Raw genomic sequence first — 10,612 nt, forward strand, 5'->3', positions numbered from 1 at the left:
AGTGCCTCCCTCCGCTCACCCAGAAGTAGATTCCATGAGGCTGTGCTTGGTCCACGTCGGCGTAGCTCTCTGCAGTGGCTGGGGGCGTCACTTCTCACCCGGCGGTTGTATTGAGGCAGGAAGGCAGAACGGGGGTCATCAGGACTGCTTTGTAAACAGGGATGTCCTGGGCGTTTATCGGACATCACTCTGGGCGCCTTCCAGGCAGTGTCTCATTCATCCTCTCTCCGTGGCGGTGCGACGGAGCTGACAGGCGCCCGCATTGCTCATTGGACAGACAGGAAAGCTGAAACTTGGAGCGTAAGGCCTGTGAGATTGGGGAGAAATAAAAACGTAACTCGGTTTTTCTGACTCTGAACCTGTCCATTCAAAGCAGATAGCTAGACAGGGGGTGGGGCAGCATGCTACTGGTGTCATAATTACAAGACTCTTCCTAAAAGAAATCTTGGACAGCCACTTTCTGGCTGGGAGTAGTTTGGATTAACTGGGCCAGGCACAAAGAGTAGAAAAGTGCTTGTTAAATCTAGGGATTGGGGAAGAGCCTGCTCATCAGGATTTGAAGTCCTTCCCCATACACCTCCGGACTCCGCTTGTCCCGAGTGAGGCACCGGAAAGCATGATGGTTGCCTGTGTTGGGGGCGAATTGGCCGATGTCTGCAGAGGGTCAGCAGTAACTGTCCTCGTTTTAGATTAGGATTGTACTGTAATTCTAGGACTAACTTCCTATGTTCTATGTTCTGATTTTCCTAGTGAGTATTATTATTTCTATTCTTTATGGCCCTCTCCATAATCCCATTAATTTTTATTTTCTGTATCTGGATATTCTAACTAACCTTACAATTAAACTGAGTTGGGAAAAAGTTCAAAAGGTCAAAGGATCAACGTACATAGTAATAATAGTTGAGCAGTTCCCAGGTACTTTCACATTCACTGTCTTAGTTGATCCTTTCAGTGACCCTGTGCATTAGGCAGGAGGGCTACTATTAGACAGGAAACTGACACTGGACTATGTCAAGTGATGGCACATTGTTTTTCTCCAAGAGCAGTGTCTTTACTTTTGCAATAAATATAGTATGTTGAACGTTACGCATTATGTTGAACAGGATTAATGCTAAACCGAATATATGTGTGTGTGTGTGTATAAATATATTACCCCTTCACCTTCTTTATCCAGTCACCCCCACTCTCCCTCCCCTCAGGCACCCATGGAGCAGTCTGTTCCATGTATCCATGCTTTTGCCTGAATCAAAAATGGGCAAGATAAGCATATAGCTCCAAGTTGTATCTGAGCATGGCTCCAATATTCCAGTGGCCTGTGTATTTCCCTAGCTCTTTACAAAGCATTCCATTTCCTTACTTTCATTTTATGTGACAAGAAAGGCTTTTTGAGGCCTTGATTAGATTGGAGACTCTTTGACAGAGTGAAATGCATGGCTAGAGGACCAACTGACCCTGAAGTTGAAAGGATTCAATCTGTGAGATCAACTTCAATTCAATCTGTAGATTAACTACTGATGAGATCAAGAGTGGGGGTGAATTCAGCCAATACCAATTAGATTTTCATGTTTGGAGATACAATAGCACTTCTGAGCAACCTTCCAAAAAAGTGTGCCTTTGGTCTAAGAACAAGTCTTGCACAGTGCCTAGTTCCTCTTACTGTTTTAAGAACTGGTTTGTTAGTTGGGTAGGTAGATAACATTACATAGACATTTTCTTCCCTTTGGTGATTAATTTTTCTCTCCCTCCCTTCCTCCCCATGACTTTTTTTTCCAGCTTTATTATGGTATAATTGACAAGTAAACATATACCTTCCACTTTTATTAGCATCCCAATCTACCTATCTATGAGACCACCCTATACCCGTCCTTTTGGGTTAACTATCATTTCTATACACTGTCATTCCTGATTTTAAGGCTTTGTCATTTACTATAGGGACAGTGCTGTGTTGTATAGCCAAACTTAAAGTGTAGAGTCATTACATGTATTACTACTAATGCTATTTCAAAGGTTTTTAAATTTATGTTTGGAAGTAAGTTAATCTCATCATGCTCCCCCCCTCCCCCCCCGCAAGCCTGGTCACCCCACACAGCCTGCTGTTCAGTCGTTTAATCGTCCCTCACTAACCCCCTTGCCAGCCTGCTCACTCCACACAGCCTGCTTGTTCAGTCGTTTGGTCATCCCTCAATAACCCCCTTGTCTGCCTGGTCATAGGCTGCGATCTTATGAGGGTGTGAGGGTTAATTTGCATATTACCTCTTTATTATATAGGATAGCATGTTGTCTAGCAATTTTGTATGTCCATCTCATTTTTTAAATTTTGTATGTCAATCTTACTTTTTTTAATCTTTTTTGTATAACCTCTGTGATTTGAGGATGATAGTAATTGAGATGGTAATTGAGTAAATGAATTTGTAAAACAAATTCTGAGAAATTGCTTTTAGTTAATGGATCATAAAAAAGCTAATAAGGAATGCTATTATAGGCTGATAACTTAATTTCTGGTCTCTAAAGTTCTGCTGTCTAATATGGTACTCACTAGCCACATAGAGATTTTTATTTTTTTTAGAGAGAGGAAGGGTGAGAGAGAACTAGAAACATCGAGCAGCTGCCTCCTGCACACCCCCTACTGGGGATCAAGCCTGCAACCTAGGCATGGACCCTGACTGGGAATTGAACCAGTGACCTCTTAGTCCATGGGACGACACTCATTTCACTGAGACACAGTAGCCGAGCATAGCCACATATAGCTATTTAATTTGTTGAGTAATTAAAGATTTAGTTAGTCACACTAGCCACATTTCAAGTGCAATAGCCTTATGTGGATAGTGGCTACCATATTGGACAGCATAGAATAGAGCATTTCCATTATGATAAAGGTTTATTGACAACATTTCTGTAAAAAGTTTGTTTGATTTGGTTGTGGTTATTTATTAGTACCTGTGAGAGGAGGAAATATGTTTATTTTTTTAATATATTTTTATTGATTTCAGAGAGGAAGGGAGAGGGAGAGAGAGATAGAAACATCGATGATGAGAGAGAATCATTGATTGGATGCCTCCCGCACTCCCCACACTGGGGATCAAACCCGCAACCCAGGCATGTGCCCTTGACTGGAATCAAACCTGGGACCCTTCAGTCCGCAGGCTGACGCTCTATCCACTGAGCCAAACCAGCTAGGGCTGTTTTTATTTTTTTAATATATATTTTCATTTATTTCAGAGAGAGGAAGGGGAGGGAGAGAGAGAAACATCAGTGATGAGAGGGAATCATTGATTAGCTGCCTCCTGCACGCCCCACACTGGGGATCGAGACCACAACCCAGGCATGTGCACTGATCGGGAATCGAACCCTAACCTCCTGGTTCATAAGTTGATGCTCAACCACTGAACCATGCCGGCCTGGCGAGGAGGAAATATGTTATCAAAGTATATGTGGATATAAACACACTTGATATTAAACATGAACTAAAAAGAATAGAATTGACCTGAAAGAATTCCATGCAGGGATGTAGTTTAGTTTAGCTTTTATCTATTTAAAAAAGGAAAATATTGAATTTTATGAGCTACTTTACAGCATTGTAGAACGTTTTAACTTTTTTAAGAGCATCATTTTAAAGTATCAAGGTCTTACAGATTTTCCTTTTCCATAGTTAATTAGTCTTAGCTGTATTAACTCTAATTTAGGTGGCTGTTTTTGGCATTTTGGCACTGGTACTACTTTATTACATCAAACGAAATAATTTTGGATCCTCTGAAATGAAAGAAAACATAATGAAGTTGCTGCCACAGGTAAAGTTCCCCAATTTTGAACCACAGAAGAGTTTCCCAGTTTTGAACTACCCAAGATATTATGATTAAGATCTTCAGTTGTATTAAACAGTCCAACAGAAACACCATAAAAAGATAAAAGGTTTTTAGCCCTCTGCAATGATAACTTAAGGATTAATTCTTAGGTTCATAGGTAATTAAGATTGGTTTTGAGAAATTGCTCAAACCCACTAAATATATATGTGTAGATATTTATAAAAGGTTATCAAAAATTGTGATAAAAAATTGTGATGGTGGCCCTAGCTGGTTTGGTTCCGTGGATAGAGCATCGGCCGGGGGACTGAAGGGTACCAGGTTCAATTCCGGTCAAGGGCATGTACCTTGGTTGCAGGTACATCCCCAATAGCGGGTGTGCAGGAGGCAGCTGATCGATGCTTCTCTCTCATCTGTTTCTAACTCTATCCCTCTCCCTTCCTCTCTGTAAAAAACCAATAAAATATATATTTTTAAAAAATTGTGGTGGTGGTTTACTACATAGGGAAATTCTTATGTTAAAAAAGCAAGATATCTCTTTTTAATGGAAGTTTAATATACATATTTAAGTTTTATGTTTTTTATATGCATACTAAAACTGGTTGAAAGATAAGTACAAATCATAGGTTTTGAGGAAATTATTTTTCTGAGCAATTATTTTTAGAGGAATTCCAAGTGTATAATGTACCTGAAAACTGGTCTGCACCCTAAATTTGTGATGTGTGAGGTGTAGCTAAACAGACCCTGGTTTTTGTCATGCACTAAGGTAAATAAAACATTCAACAAATATTTACTGAATGCCAGGCCCTCTTCTAGCAGCTGGGGATACAGCAGTAATCAAAAAGCCTTGTCATTATAGAGCTTGTTCTAATGGGAAAAAAAGACAAAAATATGTATCACAGTTGGTAATACATGCATGAAGCAAAATGAAGCACTGAGGGGAGATAGGAATGGTGGAGGTGGAAAGGAGTGTTGAGTAAAATAGGGAACTTAAGGAAAGAAGTAGTGTTTGAAGGAAAGGAAGGGAGTATAAGCCAGACGTCTCTTTGGAGAGTGATTCCTGAGGGGAGGAGCAGTAATGGAAGAGTGGTACTTTAATGGGAATATGCATACTTAAGTATGTCACAGAGAACAATGAAATGTACAAGAAAGAGGTCAGCCACTAAGAAGGAAAAGTGGCATGGAAATCAGTAAGACCTTATTGAGCTCTTGCAAGAATTTGACTTTTACTCTGAATGAGGTGAAGGGGCCATGAAAAGGTTTTGAGTTGAGGAGTGACATGATCTAGTATTTCTAAAGGAATGTTCTAGCTGCTATGTTGGGACTAGTTTGTAGCAAGACAAGGATAGAAGCAACAAGTCAAGTTAGGAGGCTGTTGCAGTAATCCAGGCAAGAGACTTTGGTGGCGTGGACCAGCATGAGAGCAATGAAAGCGATCTAGTGCATTAATCTGGTTCTGTATTTTTATCTGGAGGCCTTTTAGAAGTGGAATCCTATATAATAAAACCCTAATATGCACCCTAACCAGTTTGGCTCAGTGGATAGAGCGTCGGCCTGTGGACTGAAAGGTCCCAGGTTCGATTCCAGTCAAGGGCATGTACCTTGGTTGCGGGCGCATCCCAGTGGGAGGTGTGCAGGAGGCAGCTGATCGATGTTTCTCTCTCATCGATGTTTCTAACTCTCTACCCCTCTCCCTTCCTCTGTAAAAAAAAAATCAAATATATTTTTTAAAAAACCCTAATATGCAAATCGACCAAATTGTGGAATGACTGGTCACTATGACACGCACTGACCACCGGGGGCAGATGCTCAATGCAGGAGCTGCCCCCTGGTGGTCAGTGCGCCACTCAGCCAGAAGCCAGGCTCACGGCTGGCAAGCACAGCGGTGGTGGTGGTGGTAGTGGTAGCCTCTGTGGCAGCACTAAGGACCCCTCGGGGGATGTTCGACTGTTGGCTTAGGCCCTCTCCCAGCGGGGGCCTAAGCTGGCAGGCAGATATCCCCGAGGGGTTCTGGACTGCAAGAGGGTGCAACCTGGGCTCATGGATCCCCCCCCCCCTTGCACGAATGTCATGCACCAGGCCTCTACTGTAAATATAAAAGAATAGATGTTATTGTTCAGCTAGCATTACAGAGCCCTTTTAATGACTACTCCCTAAATATGTCTAAAAATATTTTTCCTTTAGCTGTTTTTATTCATTTTGTTTTCCTTTTGTGTTAATGATTTGCCTTCTCTTTAAGAAAAATAGATACCTACGATTTGAATATAGTTTATTTTCTGAAAACATGCCTTGTCTTTGGTAGTTAGCTCCTTTACCATCAAGCAATGCCCTATTCATGTAGGCCTTACATAAATTTGAATCAGTCTGTTAATTGCCCCATAAACTTCCTGGTCTTCCCTGCTGCAGTCACTTGGGATTTTCCTTTCTCTGTTTTCTCCTCTTTCACTTTCCTCCTTCATGTAAATCCATTACTACTAAGTCTGGCCCTAATATGAGCTATGGGTTCAAGATAATGAGACTGAGTGGAAAGGAAGAAGCAAATGGTACTCTGCACAAAGATTCTTCCCTTTTTTTGCCCCCATATCACTGGTTTCATCACCTGTACAACGAGGCCTAGATAAATCTGTTTTCTGTCCACTCAAAATTTGTACTCTTCTATTAACTCTCCTAAGTGGACAAGGGAAAGTGAGGAAGTGAAGGACAAAGTTGAACTGTCTTTTAACCTGGTTTGTTATTCATATGTAGCTAGTAACTTCAAAAAAGACTCTCTCAGAAACTTCAAAAGGACAATTTTAGAATCAAGGCAAAGAAGAAAGATGGTCACCTAAGGTAAAAGACTTAGATCTTCTGTAGCTTAGACCCACCTTCTTAAGCCACACACCCTCTCCACACAAGAGTCCTGTTAGAGTCACCACCATGGTCATGGGACTGGGTAAGGTCTATTCCTATTGCAGTACTGAAGGGATCTGAGTAGGTGTGTACTTGACAGCCCTTAAAATCCTAAGCTAGGCCCTGGTTGGCATGGCTCAGTAGGTTGAGTGGGTGGAGCATTGTCCCATGTACCAAAAGGTTACTCCAGTTAGATTACTGGATCAGGAGGCAACCAATTGATGTTTCTCTCTTTGTCTCTCCCTCCTTCTCCCTTCCCCTCTCTCTCTAAAATCAATAAAAACATCTAATAAAAGTATTTTTTAAATAAATAAATGAAATCCTAAGCTAGTTTTTGTGGAGAAACAGCAGTATTCAACAACTGTATAATGTAGGCACTATTATTTTACAAATAGTGAAACAGTAGTTAAATGAACTTGCCAGTTACACAATTAGAGGAATAACTGCCTTTTTTTCTACTTTTTTAATGCAATTTTCAAACACACACAAAACTAGACACAATGACCTATCTCCTAGTTTCAGTAATTTAAGGATTTTTTCATATTAGCTTTCTTTTCTCTTTAGTGAAGCATTTTAAAACAAATCTAAGATATTCATATCATTTTACACTACATCAGGGTAAGGCTCTGAAAATTATAGGCATTTTTATATATAGCAATAGTGCCATTAATACACTTAACAAAGTTTTCAATAATTCCTTAGTCTTACCTGATTTTTTTAAAAATGAGTCTTTTTAAAAATTTTATTTCCACCCCAAGAGTATAAACTCATGTGCACTTGAAATATAACCAACATAACTTTTCACATCACTAGCACACAGTGCATGTTTTAATAATCAGATGAATAAAGAATAGGAGAGCAAACAGCCTGTAGGCTAAGTTTCTAAGTTAGGTGTAAGTAACTTAATGATCTGATAGCTCTGTGTCTGGAACTGATGATGTTTAAAAATAGAATTAAAGAAGAATGCAATTAAGTTGAAGAATTCATTATTTTCTGGCAATACAATGTATGGCCTTTTGCATGTTTTAGAAAGATTGATTGTCAAACACATTTTAGGATTTGCAAAAGGACTAGTAAGTAGGTTGTATCCTATTAAGTTACCATAGGAACTGAGCTAAATTAATTTGAATAATTAAAATGAAAGAAAAACAGTTTAACCAACTGTAATGTTTCCCAGTATGTGTTTGTTCATGCTTTTTGAACAGTTACATGGTGGGCATTGTGCAGGAAAGAACCATGTTTGCTTCTTCAGTTCACTTGCTGATTCAACAATAAATAAATGAATGAATAAACTTCTTAAGTAAATAAAAGTCAGATCACAGATATCATCTTTAAATAAATGGATTATGTGGCATAATTCCCTTGTTTCAGATATAGTCTCCTGGCCTCAAAATGAGACATCTATTTATTGCCGTGGTTCAGTAGATTCTATTCTAGTGTTGTTGCCTCAATGTTCTTTTCAATCCATATTTATCATCTGAAACAATAATTAATGAGCCACCTGGGGGCTATATGCATGCAGTCTCCCTAGCTTCACCATAAGATCTAAAATCTAATTTCAACATAATATATTTGAAGCTTGCTCTTGAGTTGCCAGGTTTTTCCCCTAAGTTTTAAAAGAATTACTATTTTTTATATCACTTAATAAGTAAAATTTCATTTTGAATGGAAAAAATAAGTACCTAAAATTTTTTCCACAAATGTCTCTCAGATACTGCTCTAAAATATGCACTTTTAATTTTTCTAATAACTTTCAATAAGACCATTGTATACTAGGACACAGTTTAATTATAAGAAACAACATGAACTAAGTGGGAGTCAGAATCCTCTACGTACTTCTGTGCTAACTATATTGCAGTCTTACACAAGTCACTTCAATTCCTCATGTATAAAAAGAAATTGTTGGGTTGAATGATCCCACAAATCATTCTAGCTTCAAAAGTATGTCAATGATTACATCTGTAAAGAAAGTTCATGCGTGTATTACTGGTTATATTGTAATAAGATTACTGTTCTATTGCTACGAATAAAAAGAATTTCTGTTAAATTGTCCTTGAGTGGCATGTTTCTAACATTGCTGGGACATTTAAAGATATTATATAGCTGGAACTGAAACAAATCTTTCAGGGATTCTCTTTATTGTTAAATTTTAATAATATGCAGGTGGTCAATTTTTAAATGATTTTCATGTAAATTAGGTTCTTAATAAAGGTGAGAAGCTATGTAAAGGTAATTTAAATTTCTTTTCTGAATTTCTTAGTATATATTTGTAAAAATAGAATATTTGAAAAATACAGAAAAAAGTAAAAAATTCATCAGATAATCGCTGGGAAAATGTGATACATCCTTTTGCAAAATAGGAATAATAATCTGTGTATGGTTATCTATTAATATTATATCTTGTGCATTTTTTCACATCAAATGTCCATTCACCTACTTAAAAGGTCAAAATCCAGAACACTGACAACATCAAATGCTACCAAAATGTGGAACACCAGACCTCTCATTAATTGCTGGAAGGAATGCAAAATAGTGCAGTCACTATGAAAGATAATTTAGCAGTTTCCTACAAAACTAAACGTAACTCTTACAATACAATCCAGCATTCTTGCTCCTTGGTATTTGAAAGCAGTTGGAAACAAATGTCCTAACAAAAACCTGATATAGACCTTTATAGCAGCTTTATTCATAATTGCCAGAATTGGAAACAACCAAGATGTCCTTCAGTAGGTGAATGGATATATTAATTTTGATACATTTAGACAGTGGAATTATTATTCAGAGCTAAAAAGAAATGAGCTATCAAGACATAAAAATACATGGAGAAACCTTAAGTGCATATTTCTAGCTGAAAGAAGACAATCTGAAAAAGCTAAATACTGAATAATTCCAACTATATGAGATGCTAGAAAGAGCAAAACTGGAAACAATAAAAAGATAAGTGGCACCCTAGCCGATTTGGCTCAATGGGTAGAACATTGGCCTGCGGTCTGAAAGGTCCAGGGTTCGGTTCTGGTCAAGGGCTCAATCCCTGGCCCGGTTGAGGTATGGGTAGGAGGCAAGCAGTTGATGTGTCTCTCTCATGTCAATGTTTCTCTCTCCCTTCCCTTCCACTCTCTCTAAAAGTCAATGGAAAAATATTGGACTGCCAGTGAGGATTTTAAAAAAGAAAAGTGGTTGCCAGGGATGGGGAAGAAAGATCTGAATAGTCAAAGCACAGAGATTTTTAGGCCAGTGAAAAACTTTGTGTGATATTATAATGATGGCTTATGTCATTATGCATTGGTCCAAACCCACAGAATATACTACACCAGGAGTGAATTCTAACAAACTGTGGACTTTGGATGATCATGATCTGTCATAAGTTCATCCTTGGTTAAAAAAAAAATGTATCATTCTGCTGAGTGATGTTGATAATAGGGGAAGGTAGACATGTGGTGGAATAGGGTAAATAGTTCCTCTCAATTTTGTTGTAAACTTAAAACTACTCTTTAGAAAAAAGAAGTCATTTTGCCCTAGCTGGGTGTCTCGGTTGGTTGTTACACCAAAAGGTTTGTGGGGTCGAATCCCAGTCAGGGTACATACCTAGGTTTCGGCTTCAATCCCTTGTCAGGACTCATAGAGGAGGCAATCCATCATTTTTTTCCCTCCCAAAGAAGTCATTTTAAGGGGGGAAATGGGGGACATGTGTAATACTTTCGACAATAATTATTTTTTAAAGTAATTTGAATATTGTATCATGAGGTAAATAATTTTTTACACTCTTTTTTAACTATTCAGTTACATAGAACATTTTATGCCCCCTACAAACTCAAAGTATATGTGATTTACTCATTTTTTAAAAAATACCCTGGCCATCAAGTGTAGGCAAACATAGAATTTGCATTAGAAATTCTATCAGTTTCCCCTCCCCCGCATTTGTT

This window comes from Myotis davidii, unplaced genomic scaffold (assembly GCF_000327345.1).
Source record: "Myotis davidii unplaced genomic scaffold, ASM32734v1 scaffold273, whole genome shotgun sequence".
In the NCBI taxonomy this organism is placed as follows: domain Eukaryota; kingdom Metazoa; phylum Chordata; class Mammalia; order Chiroptera; family Vespertilionidae; genus Myotis; species Myotis davidii.